Below are 20,579 nucleotides of genomic sequence, written 5' to 3'. Positions count from 1 at the left end.
ACTTCGTTGGCTTCCCCTCGGCACTGGCTTCACACCCTCCTGTGGGGTATCCTTGGGGGTGTGTCTGTCTGTCCCCCACTAGTCTTCAGGCTCCTTCACAGGGGAGGCCCCATGAAGTCCCTTCTTTTGCAGCTTGCCACTGTGCACGTGGGACCCACGTGAGTGAGCATGCAGGAAATCAGAGCTGAACGGTTGAAAATGCCATCTTCCTAGATCTATAGCTATTGACCTGGGTGTGAGGGCCAAGTGAGGAAAACAAGTTGCAGGGTAACGTGCATGAAATGCCCTTAATTTAATAAGAACAAACATGACACATCTGTGTATGTTTTATGAGCGTGGAGGACAGTGTGGAAGCGTACAAGCCGGGCTGTCTCCATTGATTACCTTGGTGGTGGGGCGGGGTGATCTGCAAAGGCTGTAGGGAAGATTATTTTTTTACTATACATTGTACTTTTTTAAGTTATGGGGCACTCATGTTACTTTTAAAATTTTTGAGAAGGAATTTAAAATAATTAGACAACAAGAAAAGAAAATTATGGTTTCCTCCTTAGAATTTGGCTGGGTCCACCAATGCCTCATTCCCCTTTTTCGGGAAGCTTCCTGGAACCTGGAGTCTGTGATGGGCGTCCACTGGCTCTCCTGCTCCATGTCTCTGCTTAGAGTAGGGTCCATTCTGGAGGAGAGCACTGCAGAGTGAGCCAGTGGAGGTGCTGCACGCTTCAGCGGGCAGCAGAGGCTCCGCACAGTCTTTGGGCCCATCCGTCCCCACATTCTAAGCTCAAAAGCTCTCAGTCCATAACTGCCAGGCCGAAATTAAAGCGAGAGGCTTGGCTTAGCTTCCTTGGCAAATGTACTGAGCCATGCCGGCTCTGGGTAACAAAACTGATTCAGCCCCAGGCTTCATCTCTAAGGTGCAGTTTTTGTGTTTTTTTTCCAAGACAGCAAGTTCATGGCTCTGCAATATTTGATTTAGATGTTTTGAAAATGTATTCTTTGCCAAGATTTAATTAAAGTGGACGGCACTTATGTGGGAACATTTTACAATTTCCATAACAAACAGTGTTATTACCAGGAGCGATGTATTTTTTTGTTCTCTTGATGTCTTTTATGGTGATGTCATAAAAAGAAGATTACGACTTCTCATTATGAGGCAGATGGAGGAGAAGACGCATTTTGATGACTAGAGAGGGGAATATTTTCTTTCCAAACAGTTACCTCGATCGCCTCCCATGGCTGGACAGGACGGATAGGAGGTCTTGGCAGATGACGTTTTTATGGGTCTTACTTTATAGTGACTAACTTTTGTATGTTTTAAAATGAGATCCATCAGATGTGAAGCTGATTTTTCAGTTTGGCTGGGAAAGAAGTTTCCACAGATTATATGTCTTTCTGAAACTATTATTTAAAAAAAAAAAATCACTTTCTGCATCTCAGAATTTAGTAGCAAGAAATGAGCTTACTTTTAAAATCCATTATAATAGCACTTTATGATTATAAAGTATTGTGAAAATCATCCTTTCTTTTTCTTTTTAAAGAAATAGCCTTTTCAATACTTAAAAAAAGGCCAGGTTTGACTACCTCATGTGATGAGCATGTCCTCCATGTCTTCATTATTTTAAACACCATTTTATTTTTACTTTTTCCATCTTTATAGAGTTATAGTTGGAAAATTAAAATTGTATATGTTTAGGGTGTGCGGCGTGATGTTTTGGGGTATGGATATGCTGTGAAATGATTGTCACGCGCAAGCTGTCAGTGTCGTCCTCACCTCACATAGTCACCATTTGTGTGTCGTGTGTGTGTTGAGATTTACGATCGATCCTCTTAGCAGAGTTCAGGCACTCGGTACAGGTATTCAGATGGATTGCCAACCATCATCACCATGCCGTACAGCCCCCAGAATGTATGCACCCTACATAACTGAAGCTTTGCGCCCTTTGACCAACGTCTCCCAATTTGCTTCATCTGTCAGACCCTGGTAAACACCGTTTGAAACGGCTTCACAGTTTTTAACCTTTGATCGTAACAACTAATTTAACCAATTCTCTAACGTTTGTTATTTAATTTTTGCGTTTTTCATCTGTGTAAATAATATTGAGATAAACTTCCCTATAGAAAATCTTTATCTTGCAGATTAATTTCCTAGAGTCAGCTCAGGAAATGGAATTACTGGATCAGAGTTTTCAAGCACACTGCCGACTGGCTTTGTGTATATGTATCTTGAACATGATTAGCAACATTTGCTGGGCAGAAATCAATAGTACCTTATTCCAGCTTCATTCCCTTAATTACTAGCAGTACTTGAGGTTGTAGAGGTGGCTGGGCCACCTCAGGATGGGCCTGGAATGTCTCTGGTGCCAGCAGGAAACACTTTTCTGTGTTCGGGTAACCCCTAGAAACAGTTTAGAATAATTTCATTTAAATTCAGCACTGTGCTAATTGAATTTGTTTTGCCTCTTCCGCCATCAGAATTACCGTCAGTGACCCTCCAGATCTAAAAAGGGATTAGACCTCCTATGATTTCAGTTCGACTTAAGAAATAATCATGTCTAATGCAAAGCCGTGAAGCCCAAAGTAGACATTTTTTCCTTTTTTTAAAAAGCCGGCTTCATATAGAGTCAATTACCCTGATCAGATTATATTTTTAGTTCAGACTAATTATTCGTGAATTGGACATATTGGAGCAAGTTCTGGATGAGTCCATGGACAGGGAGCACTGAGCCAGGGGAGGGAAGCACATCGCTGCAAAACAGGGAACTTCAAAGGCACAGCTGAAAGGCCAGAAGGAAAAGAAAGACTTGGAACTTCTTTGGAGAATGGAATAGGGGGAGGAGGGAGGCAAAAAATGCAGAAGCAATTAATTCATTTCTTTGGGAGCTAATTTATGAGTCTTTACCCTGGACTCTCCAAGTCTCTTCCTTTGTTTCAGGTCCAATACTCATTGTGTTTTGCATACCTAATTAATTAGAACATGCATTTCCAAACTTTGCCAAGGGTGCATAATTTATCACGCTGGGTTCCTGAAATTGTCTTAGGTAAGTTTTTTGAAATGTATGCAAATCAGCTTGCCACCAGCTCTACAGTTCAGTGATGGAATCCAGGAGTTCCTATGAGTAGCATTGAAAGCATACTTTTCTTGGCAATCTTTAAAATCAGGTGTTCGTTGGGCATTTTACTGACAGTAGAAATAGAGAAGCGCTATGTGGTGGATTTGAAATTAACGGGATCTAGTTCATACCTTGCTACTGAGAGCAGGGCCTCAGTTTCCCCATTTGTAAAGAAGGTAAGGGCCAGTGAACTAGATGGCTTCTAAGGGAGTCCTCCTGGCATGTGTCATGTCACAAGGTGGCCCGGGCTTCTTCTCACTGAGTCCCTGGTTCTACAAGGCTAATGCTCTAATTGCCCAGCAGACAGCCTGGTGACCCAGGCTTGGGACACCAAAAAACAGGGCATCAAAAAAATGAACAAAGTTTGAATTCCATGGACTTATCTAGAATTTTTCAATAATAGAACTTTAGGAAAAGGCTATTTTGACATTATCATAATTTAAGTTTTGTTCATGTTCATGTTGAGATATGGAGTGTGCGTTGAATTACAGTTGTGTGTTAGGATGGAGAGCAGATTCCATAATCTTTTCAGAGCTCAGGGCCTCTAAAGGACTTAGCTGGATGCTGTGTCAGCTAGAGGAGTCTGTGCAGGATGAGACTGCCAATGGGCCATTCCCCCAGAATCTTACAGTGTAGGTTACACAGAGCTGGAGTATGAACACCGTTTGAAATGCCTTTTATCCAGTGCTACAGAGCTCCCAAATAAGAACCTTCTTGCTTCCTGTAGCTTTTCTAAATGAGTGGGGATTTTGTCAGCCTAACTAACCATCAATGTACATGCTCACCTGAGTGTCAGGCCCCTCAACTACTCACCCACTTAATAGCTTCAGGTGGGTTCTCGCCAGTGCTGGAAATGTAATGAATGAGGCCATGTTTTCCTGTTTCAATTACTTTCTGTTTGGAACATAATTTCAAAGATGTCTTGTTAGTTTTCAACAGAGGGGTTTGGGGGTAAATATAAAGGGATGTTCTCTCCGTTTCTCTCTGGGTTTTTATAGCTTGCTCGAGTCCTACAGCTGTTCCGTTGCAAACACCTGGCCCATACTCAGATACCAGAGTATTAAAGCTAGAATCAGCACACCACATTCTGTTACGGTCCATGTGCAGATGTCTTATGTCAGGGTTACTTAATACTTTACGTCAGTAGAAGCCAAAGTTGAACTGGGGAAAGGTTTTTGGAGCCAAAATGATTCACCCACAGAGGTCAGAGTTACCTGTCTAAGTGGTTCCACTTCAGTGGTGAAAGCTAAAAGTAGGGGCTCACAGCCTTTATGTTCTCAGCTGACTAAAAAGATGAGACCTCACACCACAGACAGGCTTAAAGAGACAGGCACACAGGTAGACAAGGCAGTGAGAGGAGGGGCCGGGGACTGGATGTGATCTGCTGGGGGCCTCCGTCCTCTGGGCCAGAGGTCACAGGTACGAGGCCTGCCTGCCCACTCAGGCCCACAGACACATATTTTTGGCCTGAAAAATGTTTAAAAATCTGGACTCAGTAGACAACCTTTTAAAAGACAGTGATTTCACATAAAAATCTAATTTTCAGCTTCTTTTTCTGATAAGAATTCCTGGCAACACTGAGTCCACATGTCTCCATAGCAACCATTTCTGGAGCTGTGCGGGGGCCGCTCTCTGTACCCACCACAGTGCTTCTCACTCTGCATTGCGCCTCTCCCCTTCCTGCACCCCCCCCCGCCTTTGCCTACTCCACGACCTGCCTGTCCTGGGGGCATCTGAGCTGTGGCCCGGGCTCTAAACCAGCGCTGGACACACCAGCCTGGGCAATCCAAAGTCTTTTATCCTCCTGAGGCCTCAGTTGTCCCATACGTCTTAGAGAGGGTCCAGGCCGCAACTCTGATATTTTGTGATTCTGGAATAATGGGGAATTTTAAAACAATTATTTCAAGTATGTGTTAAAAGGCAATTACATTTCTTTGACCTTGAAGAATTCTAAAATTCATGAAGCACTTACAAAGCCATTTGTAACTTGACAGAGCGAGACCAAGTCTTCCAGGAGCTTGGGACATTTCGGGGAGAACAGAAGGTGTGTAGTTTTGCTGTGGGGTTAGTCTCCACGCCTCAAACCAGCCAGGAGGCCGTGGGGCTGGGGCCGTGGGCAGGTGGACCCCCTGCTCTCTGCTGGTCTTTTGCTGACCGTGGAAACCAGCAGAGAGCTCTGTTCGACGGGCCTGTCTGCTGGCCTGAGCCGGGTATCTTCACTTTCTGGGGTGAGGAGAACACTGGGCCAGGGGTTAGGCAGCCTGGATTCTGGTCTTGGATCTCTTATAAACTCAGTGCTCAGTCTTGCTGATGACCTTCCTCAGTTTCCACCTCTGTAAGATTAGAAGAAATGCCTTCAAGCTTCATCATCCTTGCTCCCATAGGAAACATCAAGGGGAAGCCTGCAGAAGCTCTTTGGGGCGCCCTGCACACGGTGTGTCGAGGACAGTGCATTCCCCCAGCGGAGGCCCACCGGGGAGCCCTGGCTGCGTCTTAAGAAAAGTTGCATCTAGTGGGAAAGACAAAACGTATACTTAAGATTCTACCTAGGAGAGGAAATAAGTGTCTTTTTTCCTCCTTTTATTTACTTTTAAAGGTCTTTGGTGTTCAACATCTGAGCCTTTGCAGAGAAACAGAAAGACATAATTTAAAAAGAAGTCCAGAAAAATAGGAAATTGGGTTAAAATTTGTTCCCTGTCAGATTGATTTTTCTAAAACACAGCAGCTCTGACATACTCAAAAAATCCTTTGGCCCTGTGGAGTCTCGTATCAAGTTCAGATGCATTGTCTCTTTCCCCTTTGGCTCTATAGAAGCACCATGACTGCCTCCTGCTACTCCCCAGTGGAGAAGCTGTGACTCTCCATCCAGATGAGCTTTTCCTGTTCCTGCAACCTGTGCACCCTTCCCGTCCCCTGTACAGACGGAAGACAACCCCCAGGACCCACACCCTGCTGACACCTTCCCTGAGCACGCTCCTTCTCTCCACCCCGCTGAGCTTGACTCACTCATGGTTCTTGGGCCCAGGCTGCCTGTTCTTAAAGATTTTCCCTCCCTATGTGTTCCGTCCCCTGACTCCAGTGCGACCTACTAAGCCGCAGAGTTAGTACTCTAAGCCCCTGCTACAGGAAATTTGGGCCAACGAGGGCTCAGTAAAAATTTGTTGCATGAATAAATGAAGGAGGGATCAAATGAAAGAAAAGCTAACGGGAGCAAGTGTTACTCATGCGATGGCGACCAGTGCTCACGTGGGGCCATCTCTTTCCTCTTTTCATCGGCTTCTCGCCGGCCGGCATTGTTTAGCTTGCTCGCAGTACGGCTGGCAAGCAGTCCTTAATCCAAGGCCCTCGGGACTGGCCAGTGTCCTTCCCAGGCTGAAAGGGATCCGATTTTCAAGGTTGTCTTTTTTTTTTTTTTCATTTTTCTCTACGTGAACTAAGGGTGACCAGCTGATGAATTCTCTGAGAACATTTACTGTTTTCCTTCCACTGTGTGCACTGCTGCAGGGGGGACTAGGCTGGTCACTTTGTCATCCTTATCTGTAATACTTGCAGCCGAGCATCATTAGTCTGACCAGTTAGGGATGAAGGGCAGACGAAAGCAGGGGAAAGCTGACCCCACACATCACAGGCAAGAGACCCACGGTTAACCGTCTCTATTCTGTTATGCAACCGGTATTGCTTAGACATTGCTGAAATCCTTATTTTAATGAATATACAAGAAAATATGTATAATGACTCTATTAGTCAATACTCTGGAGAAACAGAACCAGCAGGAGAGATGGTGGCTTAGTCCCAGTCTGATGACCGGCAGGCTCGAAACTCAGTTAGAACTGAGTTTTCAGCCAATTTGAGTTCAAAGGCAGGAAAAAGAAAAACGAGGTCCTCGTGGGACAGCCTCAAGCGGGGGGTCACTTTACTCAGCCTTTTGGTTCTAGTCGAGCCTTCAACTGATGGGACGAGGCCCACCAGCTGCCGTACTCGGTCTTTTGGGTTAAATGTCAGTCTCATCAAAAACCCTCACAGAAACATCCAGCATAATGTCTGAGCAAATACCTGGGCACTCCGTGGCCCAGTCAAGTTGACATAAAATATTAACCTTTGCAGTAAGCAAATTGATAGATATTTTTCCATAATAAGTAATATTAAAGTGGTTGACAGTACATGAGGATAATTTGTTCTGTTTTACATTGTTTACGTGTTCTGCAGTTTTATCTGTCCTGAATGAGTCAACTTCTCGAACCTTTGAAAAGCGGGAGAGAAGGGAGGGAAGGGGGCTGGGAGTAGCTCAGAGACCAGCTCCGGGAGATGCAAGGAGCTCTGCTTCAAAGGGCTTTGGGATCTGTGTTCGCCCTAAGGAATCGGAGTTGAGGAAGTGTGCGGGGTTTCCAGTAGATAGATTCGAGGTAGCAAGATGGACTTTGTCCCAGACACTCCGGGCTATTTCTCATACTGGCTTTTCTGAGACTAAACCACATGAATGATAGATTGATGGAGTCATGAATGACAGCTATAATTTCTTAAACATCGCATCCATGATAAAAATAAAAGCGCTTGTTGAGTGCTTACCATGAACTATTTACTGGGCCAGATCGTTCATGTGAGTTTCCTTATTCGGTCTAACCAGCAGACCTGCTCTCTGCATTTTTGTCCCCATTTTACAGGTGTTAGTGCTGAGGCCCAGAGGCATGAAGCCACTTGTTCCAGGTTGCAGAGCTGGTAAGTGTGAGCTGCGGCCGACGTGCTAATCACATCCACCCCCAAGGCCATGGTCTCCTGCCTCCACGGTTCCCACCTCTGTGAGTACACGCTGGTTTCCACACAGGCTGACCAGTGACTCCCAGAGGTCCCTTCATGATGTCCCTTTCCTCTCCCAGAGAGAGCCATACCTGTTAGTAAGAACTGACTTTCTCGTGATGGCTGAAAATGGTTACATTTGTAACAGCAGGCTCCACCTGAATCAAACATTTGTTCTTTCTTCTTCACGGCATCATTCTGAGATGGAGTAAAAAATGCAGGCAAGGGTAATTTTAGCCCAGTATTTTTAGAACACTTTCGCCAGTGGTGCTGAAGGAGACACCTATTCCACATAGAATAGACTGGGACATTTTATTCCTTCCAGACAAACCTGGGCTTGGGGGAGAACAAAAAAAAAGTCCCCTGCTTTTATTTAAAGAGCATTAAGAAGCTGATATCATGTCTCAGTCATCAACTTCAGGTTCTCACGCTGTGCCCTGCACTGGGCTACACATGGGGGTGCGTGGAGGAAGGATGGCAGTCCGGCCCGGCCTTGTGGGCGGCCTCGGCCGGGGATGCCTGCGACAGGGACAGAAACCCACTCCCATGCTCTCAGGAAGGATGGCAGTCCGGCCCGGCCTTGTGGGCGGCGGCCTCGGCCGGGGATGCCTGCAACAGGGACAGAAACCCACTCCCATGCTCTCGGGTGACGGGCGGTTGGAAAGAAAGCACAGTTGAGCCGGGCTGTGGGGGGCACAAGGCAGTTGCTGGTTCCTCTCCCTCAAGTGGCCTCCATGGTGCCCCCCTGCTCTGCCTCCCACATCTGCTTTCTTAGTAATTAGTTGCCATGCCTACCGCGGTGAGATGCATGTCTACGCAAATGTTCCGAAGGGTGGATAACGCCCCAAAGTGGGCTGAGCGTTCTCCATTAACATTCGTTGTAGCGCTAGTCCAGGCTCATCTTCCGTTCTGACACAGATTCGGTTTGAATCTCACCTCCAGTACTTATCAGCTCTTGGGCAAGTTTGTGGAAGGCTGCTGAGTGTCGGTCCCCTCGGTTGTAAAGTGGAGACGAACGCGTCTAACTACACGCTTTCGGGAGGAGTGAATGGAAGAATGTATGCCAAGTGCTTACAAGAAACCTAGTAAATAGTAGCTGCTAGGATTTTTAAAGCTCTAAGTTTAGGGAAGTGAGCTGTTGGGTCCAAGGTGCTGGCTGTGTGGACTGATACAAACCCGGTCCCCAGGGATCTGGGTTTGATTCAGTGGGGTCTCTACTCAGGAAGCTGGTGGAGGTGGGAGCAGGAGAGAGATTGTGAGGGCGTAAGCGAGGAGGGTGCCAGCAGCCACACGGCGTCAGGCTCCGGGCGCGTCAGCACCAGAGACGAGCTGAATTCAAGGCCCAGAGGGAGTGGAAGTGACCTGGATGTCATGTTTGCGAGCTGAGGTGGCCAGAAATCACCTGATTCAGAGCATGAAATGAGCTAGTGATGTCAGAAGACCTGTTAGGACGGTGACCAGATCACTGTTATGTCCTCAGCCCCAGCATAATTCTCAGCTCATAGCAGTGACTCAGAGACGTCTGCCATGTGAATGAATTAATGGCCAGGTGTCAAAGGGGGAAAACTCCGGCACACAGGTCGCTGGGAGAGCAGAGAGCTGACTGGATGTGCTGGGGCATGGGGACCTGGCATGGGGACCCGGCATGGGGACCCGGCATGGGGACCGGGTATTGTGGTTGCAGGTGGTGCTAGGCCCAGGACTCAGCTGAGGGCTCAGGGTCAGAACCAGAGAAGCTGGTCTGATGATACCACACTACCACTGTCCAATCTGAATGGTCACCATTTTTGAGCCCTTTTTTTGGGAGAAGGAGCAGATTCTATATTAAATTGTTTTGTTTTATTTAATTATTGCCATTCCCTGTGCGATAGACATTGTTAGTTTCGTTTCACAGACGTAGAAACCAAGGCTGACAGGTTAAAAACCTTTCCGAGGGTTTTCGAGCATCTAGTGAGTGGAAGAGTTGCGACTGACACCCTGATGTGCCCGACCCCAAACTATGCCCTTGGCTGCAGCATTGTGCCACCCGCCAATATGCAACCTCCCTGAGGGACGAACATGGCCAGCCTTCCAGGTGGCAGCCAAACTCTCACGTGACACATCTGGTCAGAGCCATCCGCATATTGACTCGGGGAGATGACTGAGGGTGTCATCTGACAGATTGAGTGGGTCAGTTTTGGCTCCGGGTTCATGAGGGGAAGGCCCCTGGCTGTAGCTACCCAGGGTGCAGAGGAGGGAGAGACCCCGGGGCTCAGAGTGTCGTCTTCCGGCGAGGAAGCCTGGGAAAGGGCCTGGCTGCAGTGCGAGCAGCTCTCTCCAGAATGGCAGGTCTGGGTAGCGCCTTTGGATGAGGACGTCATGGGACAGAAGAGGACGTGGGGCCAGGAAAACCAGTGCACCGTTGAGTAAGTTCGAATTAGCGGCCTTGTCTCATAAAATCATAGGAAGTAAATAAACACGGTGTGTGAAATACCTCTACCTGTGTGTCTACCTAGGGTGAGGCTTTCAGTGAGGAGTGAGGAGGGCATGGCAGCCCGAGGGGACTCATTCCTGGGCACTGCATCTTGGACACACCCCCCGCTTGGAACTCCCAGAAGTAACTTGGAAAGACAGACCAAAAGTTGCAGATTCAACAACTGTGCAGGGAGGGATGGCACGCTTGTCAAAACTCTAAATTCAAGCTGACATGACACCGTCGCTACTCACAGGCCATGTTGGGGTTTGCAGAGAAAATTGATTTTCCTTTGCTTGGTGGAGCTAAGTGGGCACAGATGTGGAACCATCACTAAGAGACTGAGATGATTCAAGGGGTGAAGTCCGCCACCCTTGGTGAGAGTCCTTCCTACCTGAAGGATTGAAGGTGTCTGAATTCTTTGGTGGCCCTCTCACCAGGAGGTGGGGTTTATATCTCTACCATTTGGATCGAGTGGCTTTGTGACTCATAGAATAGCGTGGGAGCTACTGAAGGCCTTAAGAAAGTGCACGCTCCTACGTCCTGGCTCTTTGGACTCTTCTGAGAGCTCTGAGCCACCGGATAGGAAGTGTGACTATCCTGAGACCATCCAGCTGCAAAGGTCACATGGTGTCTTTTAGTCCTGCAGTGCCCAGCCGCCCAGCCATCCCCACCAGGGTGCTGGACAGGAGAGTGAAGCCATCCGGTCCTCCAGCTCAGTTACACTGGAGCCGAGACTGACCCAGTTGAGCCTTGCCCATGTTCTAGACCCATCAAATTGTGAGATATAACAAAACGGTTGCCTGTTTCCTTAGGACACTGAGTTTAGGAATAATTTGTTATGCAGTCGTAGATAACCGGGACGATCATCTCTTTTTGGCCTGAACTGGGGAGAGTTTCAGGTGTTGGTCATGAGAACAGTGTCCCTGGAAAGGAGCCGGAGGTGTGACCGGCACTGGGAGCATTCGGGGATGGCGTTGCTCTGAACTGACGCCTCGTTCTTACCAGCTCAGGTCTAAGTGATCCCCAGGTGTGCGTGAGCCCTTCGGGTTTAAACAGGCAGGTCGACCACGACGGTTCAGGTCTCCCAGAGGAGAGGGGGCTTCTCTTCCACCCAGGAGCCTGCCTGGTCTACCAGTGCCAAGGCAGCCTGTCCCTCGGGGCGTCGCGGGGTGTCTGCAGTGTGACGGGATCGGCTCGTGGGGCAGCAGGCTGGCTTACGGGGGAGGGTCTGTCCTGTCCTCCTTGGCCGCCTCCTCTTCAGTGACCCTCTAGGGTCACGTGGAGTTCTCCTGCTCTTTATTCTACATCAGAGTCAAACAGTAGCAAGAAAAGGGCTCCTGCTTTTCCAGTATAACAGCTATAAAAATCCATGCCGTATCCGTCTGAATTATTGTAAATGTCACCCTTTCTGTAAGTATTTATTGGCTGTGTTCTCTGTGTTTGGCCCTGGGAGCTAAGGACAAGCTGTACAGAGAGGACACACAGTCCTGCCCCAGAGACTTCTCTGCCTGTCGGAGGATTAAGCCATGCACAGAGGAGACTTGCAACGCAGGGCCGTGTGCCACCTGGGCGGCCGTGGCAAGGGTGACAGAAGCCCAGGGGAGGATGGCAGCATCTGCCGAGAACTTCTTGGTTGTGAAGTGCACGCATCAGATGAAGTAGTAACTAGAGCTCTCTCATAGGGACAAGAGCTTCAGAAACTGAGCGTGTCAGGAGTCAGGCTCTGCTTCTTCAGAGGGCACAGCAGGCGTGACAGTGAGAGGTCCAGATTAGCGGTGGCCACGGTGAAGGGCCCGTGTCCTCGGGAATGTGTGCGGAGAGGAGAGATGAAAGTGGTCCCGATAGATCCCGCCAGGGGCCTCGGAAATGAGTGGTGGCTTCTGACTGATTTCTTAGGAACACGAAAGTGTCAGGGAGTCCTTGCTGCATGCTTGAGTGTTATCCCTTTTAGATTCCTGAACTTTTATGGCAGAAATACCATCCCCATTTTACAGATGAGGAAACTGAGGTTTAGAGAAAATGGCATGTTTTGGATGAAGGCCACCCATCCAGCTGTGACTGAACTAGGTCTCTCATTTTATTCTGGTCTGGTTCTAAATTTTCACATTTCCTCTTTTTAGGGAAATGTGAATCAAACTCAGGGTTAAAGCCTCTGAGATTAATCGGGACTTTGCCATTTTACAGTATGAGAGTCAGATTATCCATTACTTGGAGAGGATTCTGAGGTCATCTGGCCAGTCTGGCTATAACTTAAAACCTCACTGCACTTCTCCTACTTGAGAGGAGGCGAGAGAAAGGCCATGTTGAATGATCTTCACTTGCAGGCGGGTTCTGTTTTGCAGAACTTGACCATCATCCCCAATCGTAGTACATTTTCTTTTTTATTCCTTGTACGACGCACATTTTCTCATGACTCACTCCACCCTCAGTAGGACTGAAGTTTATTGAGATGCAAAATTGTATATTCTCTTTGATCCTGATTTTATGTGGCCAGGCAGACCAGAAGGAAATATATCTAACTGTCAAAAGTCATCATCTCTGGGTTATGCGGTAACTACTGATTTTTGTGTCCGTGTTTATATATATTTTTTTTGTATGGGCCAATTTTTTACAAGGAAAAACTTGTTATTTGGAAAATTTTCAGTACAGCTGGCAGTCTGCGATTCAGATCTAGAGTCTTCAAATCCTGTCTGCACTCACGAGGCCCAGGGATGACGTCCTCTGCCTGGAAGAGAGGAGGCGAAATGGACAGAGATCAAAGTCCTCCTCGTGCGTAGTTCACACACACGAGGCTCGAAGTCTTTGTGAAGGCTGGACGGAAGTGTTATTTTCCTCACCCTGTCTCTCAGAGATGTTGGAAAAGATTAAAGAGGCAAAGTCAATAAGTTTCTTTGAACTTTCTAGAAGAAATAGCAGGTATAAGACAAAGCATTTGTTCCTAGCAGTGTAGGCAGGCGCTCTTGGGAGTGTGTTATGCTCCCTTCAGCCATATTCCCGTGGTTGCTCATGATAGCCAGACTGTGGCACCTTTTCCTGGCCCAGCCACCACAGGAAACTGCCCATATGACCTGGGTAGTCCCCTGTTTGAAACCTTTCTGGGACTTCATATTGCCTGAAAGATAAAATTCAATTCTGTGTTAAAGAGCCCATATCGTCTACTGACACTGTGCTCTGAGCACCAAGCCTCAGCAAGTCCGCTAGACCTCAGGGCCCTTGCACGTCCTCGGCCCCATGTCCACAAGGTGTTTTCTTTTCTTGTGCACCTTGAAAGCTCCTGTGCGGTCTCCGAAACTGTGATCCGGAAACCTCCTCTGCGAAGCCTTGCTGGCGTTCTTTTCCCGTCCCGAATGCATCGCACGCTTCAGTGCCGAATCAGCAACTCACCCCGACTCCCGCTGCTATGTGAAACGCAATGGCTGCATTTACTTGCCCACTCGTCTCTGCTCCTCTGGGCTGTGAACCCTTTGAGGAAAGGGGTGGCGTCTCACTCCTAGCCATATCCCAGTGCCTGGCAAACGGCTGACTCAGGGTTCACACCAAAGAAGTTTCTGGATCCGAAGGGCTGGACTGCACGCATGGGATCCTAGCTCTGTAAGCCTCGAAATCACGTGCAGGCAGAGAGACATCTTAACAGAAAACACAGTAATTTCTCTACGTAGTTTATAATTCAATGATGCAGCATACATAAGGCCATTCAGTTTCATCCCTGCTTGTTTGGATTTCGCCTCAGCCGTCCAGGCAGGGCATGCTAAGAGCTCGGAGCGGCTGTGAAGTATTGCCCCACGCCCCGATGAACCAGTGCCCGAGAAGGAACGAAGTCACAGGCGAGATGTGCACATAACGGCCGTGTGCTCATTGCCGGCCCTGTGAATCAGAACCTACAGGCAGCTGGGAGTGTTCTGCCAGCCTGCTTTGTGGTGGGGGCATTGTGATGGCAGGCCACTGGGGGCAGCTCAGCTGTGAACTTGGCCAGCAGTGATGGAGGAATCTGATAACCTGATGCCACAGGTATCGATGGTCTAGACCCTATTTTGCTCAGTGGACTTCATTTTCTGATGTTTTAAGTATTTCATCACCAGGCTTCTGGGTATTCCATGCCAAACCTCGGAGATGAAGCAAATACGCTCATCTTCCAGCGTTCGTTGTCGGTGCGGAATGGAGGGACACACAGTGACAGGCTTTAAGGCCTGAGGGCCCACGTGTTTAGCAGAGGCGGTCATTGGAACAGCGGTTTTAGAGCAGAGCAGCTCTTTAAGCAGCGGCCCGTCTGACTGTTCTAAGTCACCCTGCCTCACAGAACGTGATAGAGACTGAGGGCAGAGTGGCAGATTTGTAATTCTCTGTTTCCAAATATCTCTATATATTTTTAAAATAATACATGCTCGTTTTGTCTGAAAAACCTCTATTAGCACAAATTTATACGAAGTAAAATGTAAAACACTTAGCTTTCCTAATTTTTAAGCAACTAACTCCATTCCCCAGAGGTAATTACTGGCAACAGTTTCTGTGTACCCTTCCAGGCATTTTCTATGCACGTGTGTGTATGTGACAGTGTTTTTGGCACATAGATGACATGTTAGTATACATGGGGTATCAGGATCCCAGTAGGACAGAAATGGCACACCGGAACCAGGGTCATTTGAAGAGAGTCCAGTTAGTAGCAAAGGGATGGGTGATACGTTGGGTTCCGCCACAGAGAAAGCAGGGAGCTGGGCTAGCAGCAGCAGAGCTGTCCCTAGCCCCGAGGCCGAAGGAACGAGAAGGAGGCTTTGTGTCGAGAACACTGCTTCGGGGTTGAGGCACGCAGCCAGCCCGAGGCAGCCTCGAGGGTCAGCCCTTGGGCCTCTGTCTCCTCCGCCCCCTCCGATGCGCTTCTGGGTCCCCAGCGGTGGAAGCCGGCAGGAAGCCGGGCAGGTCTTTAGAGGTGGTCCATACGAGCTGGCTCCAGGGGCCACGGGCAGGGTGCGGAAGGGTGACGAGTGGGTCTCTGCCCAGCACACGTGCTGTTCTGCACCTTTTAAAATTTTTTTAAATTTAGCAATTTATTATGGATATATTGTCATTTTTAAAATGACTCCCTAGTATTCATTTGTATAGGTCTGTGATGGAGTATTTATCTAGTTGCCCACAAAAACACATGAAGATTATATCAGAATTTTTCTGTTACCAACAATGGCACAGTTCACATTTTTTGTAGATATATATATATATTTTTTTGCATGGTCGTGCCAGTTTATCAACAAAATAAATTCTTTGATGTAGAATTATTGGATTGAAGAGTATGTATATTTTAAATGTATACAGATTCTATCAAATTCCCAGACTTCTGTTTTATAGTCATCTTTTCTTTACCCTTCACCAACACTGGGTATTGTCCATTCTTTAAACCCTGCTATTCTCTTTGGTAAAAAGGAGTATATTGGATTTCTTTCATGGTTAGTTCAGTTGGCCATCTTTATATGTTCACTGACCACTTTAGTGTGTGTGTGTGTGTGTGTGGGCACACGTCTGTGTGTATGTGTGCACACACTATTTGAAATCCGTTACTTAGTTTTTTGCCATGGGTTTAAGGTTTTCCATATTTGTTTGTAAAATCTCTTTGTCTATTAAGAATCCTCTCCCTGTATCCGTCATGAGTTGCAGACCTTTCCCCACACTGATATTTATTTGTCTTTTGACTTTATGTCCTACCCCTCTAAGGCTACTTCATTTATTTTTACCAAATCTGATTTAAAAAAAAAATTAATTTTTTTAACATTTTATTTTATTATTTTATTTTTTTAGGCGAGGCAGCCCTTGATTGACCTCACAGATTGCAAGGAACTTGTCAGCTTATAATCCTTTATTTTTTTATTTTTTACACCTACAGCACCTGGTCTTCCCTGGTGGTCTCCCATTCAAGTACTAACCAGGCCCGACCCTGCTTAGCTTCTGAGATCAGACGGGATCGGGCTTGTTCAGGGTGGCATGGCCACAGACTTGTTTTTCTTTATGACTTCTTGTTTTCATAGCTTGCTTAAAAATATTTTCTTCACTATGAGATTATAAATATAATTCCTTTCCCTGTTTTCTTCTTTCTTTCCTGTTTTTTCCTTCTTTCCTTCCCTTCCCTCCTTCCCTCCTTTATTTTTTTTTTCCCTTCCCTTCCTTTCCCTTCCCTTCCCCTGTCTGTCTGTCTGTGTTTGTATCTTCATTACAATTGGAACTGATTTTTATATTGGAATGATATAAGAATTTGGCCTAATTTTATCAAGTGGGTAGTGAATTGCCCCAACAGTGTTGATTAAGTCATTTTTAATTACCAGTTTGAAATACCTTAAACATTGCATAAGTTTTCTATGGACTTGGATTTCTTTTTGAGCTCTTTGAACTTTTCTGTTGCTCAGTCTATTCCTGAACCAACACCACATTGTTTTGATTATTGTAGCTTTATAAAATATTTTAATATCTGGTGTTAGTTTTCTCCATTCTTTACTAGAGGGTTTTTTTTGTTTTTTGTTTTTTCTGATTTTCCTTGAGTTTTTCAAGTGTCTTTTTTTCCGATGAAGTACAAAACCATATGGCTAGTTCTAATATATTCTGTTGAAATTGTGACTAGCCCTAACAAATTATTTTAGAGAGACAGGTACAAAGATACTAACAGCAGCATACTGTGTGAAGGAGGAAAAAAATTGGAAACTTGAGTGCCTGTCAATAAGACGATACGTTAAAACACATAAAATGCATTGGTACGAAAGGATGTACTAGTGTTATCTGTATCAATATGGATGACTCTCCCAAGCATAATATTTGGTAAGAACTGTCACAGAGGAAAACAATGTTATACAATATATGCAATGTATCTCCATGTGGGGGTGTGTCATGAAAAGTATATTTTGCTTAGTAATACATATTTAAGCAGTAAAAGTGAAAAGAAATGCATGGAAATGACCAACACAAATTCAAGATTGTAGTTTCTTGCATTGGGGCAGGGAGCAGATACAGCCAAGGGGGAGGTCGTGTGCCTTCACCTCTGTTGACATTGTTTTATCCTGAAGCTAAGGTACAAGAGAGTTCGTTATATTATTCTTTATACTTTTTTTGTATGTCTGAGATGTTGGTAATTCTTTTTTAATTAAAAAATTCTACTGAGTACATAAAATAAGTCATAAATAAAACGGGGAGATATACTCATTCTCAGATGAGAAATGTCAGCATCATAATATTTTTAATTCTCCATGACTCCTAGTCAAGTAGTATGTGTATAGTTTTCCTTACTGAATCGTATTGAGACTGTTTAAATATTTATGTAATTATATGTTTATAAAACTATAGATACAAAACCAAGGTTACAGTAGGAAAATATTTACCTGATCATTTAAAGGAGCACTCCTCCTCTTTAGAAGAAATCACGAAGAGTCAAATGGATTTTACTGGGTAAAAATTTTTAAGAATCTTCAGTACTTCCAAAACATCACACAAAATTTAAAAGACAGATGAGATGTCAGAAAAATATTTCTGGTAATATGGAAAGGATTCACACACTTAATATATAAAAATGTTCACACTAACCAATAAGAAAACCCTAAAATTTCAATGAACACAATGAGCAAAAGACCGAGACAGGAAATTCACTGACCAATAAATGCAAATGGCCAGTAAGCAAATAAAGGGAGCTTTGCCTTAACGAAATCAACTAAAACAATGAGACGTTTGTTTAACCTGTTAAATAAACAGATTAAAGAGAAGATAGAAAACCTTGGCCAAGCCCTGAAGCAGGTACTCTCATATACCACAAGTGAGGGCTTCATCTGGCAAAACTTTTGGAAAGTAATGAGAAAAGATCTGCAGAGCCTTAAAACAAGTAACTCTTTGAAACAGCAATCCCTTCTAGGCATCCATCCTGGGAAAGTTGGCAGGAAAATTCATGTATTAATTTGTGTGGCTACCCACCCTATCATGCATGTTTATTTACTGCACAAGCTCTTCAAGGTCAAAGATTCAACCAATACACTTCACTTTTCCCTTCATGATGATTCTGTTCCATCTTGTTCTAACTCTCACCTCCAGCTAGCAAAGATGCTGCGTAGATGGCTTGTTCTTACTTTCAGGAGGAAGTGAGGGTGGTAGATGCTCACTTCTTGTTTGAGAAGAAATGAGTCTCCTTGAACACCCACGAGAGACCCACGTCCTCCCTCCATTGTGACCTGAGGCACGTGGCATCCCGTGTCTGCTGGGCGTTTTTCTGAGGAGTGTGCCATTGTCTGTTACGGGTTGAAGCAGGGTTTCTCTACCTTGGCACTTTGACATTGGGCTGGGTAATTCTTTGTTGGGAGGGGCTGTCTTATGTACTGCAAGATGTATAGCAGCATCCTTGGCCTCTGCCCACTAAATGCCAGTGGATGACAAACAGTCATGACAAACAAAAGTGTCTCCAGACATTTCTGAATGTCCTCTGGGGAAGGGGCAAAGTGCCTCCAGATGAGAACCACTGGTTAAAGTTAGTCTTACTGAAGAGTAGGTCTCTTTCTCTAGGTTGAGATCTTAAACCCTTCCTCCCAATGTAGCAGCTTCGATCTTGCATTAGAAGAAGAGCACGTGGGATGGGGTTACATGGGAGTGGCCATCTTTGGAAAACGCTATCTACCATACCCGCTTGACTATGTACTAACCCACTGTGTGTTCTTGTGCTGGTCATTTTCCTGCCAAAATGAAGAATTTGAGCTAGAATTGCTGTCCTTTATAGCGCTCATCAGAGGCTCTGTAGGAGCTGCTGCGAGATCAAAGGGGTAGGCTAGGAAGATACCCTCTTTCTTCTCCCAAAGGAGCTTCACTTTGATCTCTTTACATTTTGGTCTTCCAAATAAGTGTCGTAACAATGCAATCAAGTGCAGCCGTGACAGATTGAGACCCTGGGAAATGTTCTAATGATGCCTATTCTGTGATGGCTGTGGGCCCTGAGGACAAGGGCACGCCCTCGTGTGAGGTGGAGCAGTTTTCCAAGCAGGGAGTTGGTGGTTCTGGTGGAGGGCAGTTAGCCCCAGGGCGGAAAGCTTGATTGGTCTTTGGCCTGCGCAGGCTAATGGGCCTCGAGGGGATCCCCAGAGGAGCCGCAGATGCTTCTGCTCTTGCTAGTGAGCTGCTCCTGGTCCTAGGAGCTGGCATGGAGCCAAAGACCCCCAGATTACTCAGATTTCCACTGGCAGAAGCAGAATGGAGCCCACGGCGGGGACAGCAGTGTGGATGTATTTGAGTTTTATTCTTGCCACGAGAGGGGCCAGGGGCAGGAGTGTGTGTGTATTTGAGTTTTATTCTTGCCACGAGAGGGGCCAGGATGGACCCTGTGTCACAAAACAAGCCAAGCGAGGTCACGTTAGGGGCCTCAGCAGTAGACAACTGAGGGGAGATCTGTGCCTGTGGGGGCTGGACTTGGGACTAGACAGACTCACTGTAGGGCCGTTCTTCCTGGACCCTTGGTCTCTAGAAAGGGAAATGACTGCCTGAAAGTATGCCCATGGGAAATAGCAGAACAGGGTTGAGCCCCAGTTTTAAAAATGTTTTCTTTTTTTTTTTTTTTTTAAAGTGAAGGATATTGCTAGGAGCTCCTGCATTTCTGACATCCTCATCATAGGGATCTTGACGGAAGCTAGTGCACCTCGGTCAGGAGCGCTTTTCCTCACTGACTTCGTAAACGGGTCCCACGTACCTCTAGGTCATGAACCGGGTAAGGACAACCCAGCCGCTCTGTCATCATGCTTATCTGCTTCTAGGTTTTACAAACGCACAAACAAGGCCAAATGTTGGTCTGTCTTTGCTCCTTCATCAGTGTTTTATGTAGATGCTGTGAGAGGAAAAATATCTTGAAAGTTGTTATTTTGTTCTCTTTCAACATGACTGAAGGTTTTACAGAGATGTAGAGGTGAGAAAAGTCTCCTGGTTTTTAATCCCTTGAAATCTGAAAAGTAGTTTGAATAGTGTCATTTGCCATCTTTGCTATCTCTTTCCTAGATTTGGGTTGTTTTGTTTTGTTTTTGAGCCTCACTGAGACCATGATCTGCGTTCCCGCAGTGAGGGTGACTTCAGAGCTCAGTGGCCTGAAAGATGGAGATCTTTCAGAAAAAGAACTCATTAGCATGACTCAAGAGGCTGGGCAGGTAATCATTTCTTTCTTTTCTTTTTTTTTTTTTTAGGCAAGACAACCCTTGGTTGACCTCACAGATTGCAAGGACCTTGTCAGCTTACAA

The 20,579-nt window shown here is 46.1% G+C and overlaps 1 pseudogene; it reads right to left on the bottom strand.

Annotated features, from left to right (window-relative positions):
• Positions 1 to 16,216: 16,216 nt before the first annotated feature.
• On the bottom strand, positions 16,217 to 16,335 carry LOC112478651 (annotated as a pseudogene).
• Positions 16,336 to 20,579: the final 4,244 nt, after the last annotated feature.

This window comes from Pteropus alecto, unplaced genomic scaffold (genome assembly GCF_000325575.1).
Source record: "Pteropus alecto unplaced genomic scaffold, ASM32557v1 scaffold61, whole genome shotgun sequence".
Taxonomy (NCBI): Eukaryota; Metazoa; Chordata; class Mammalia; order Chiroptera; family Pteropodidae; genus Pteropus; species Pteropus alecto.
The sequence above is the reverse complement of the archived record's forward strand: the minus strand, read 5'-3'. Positions and strand labels throughout refer to the sequence as shown.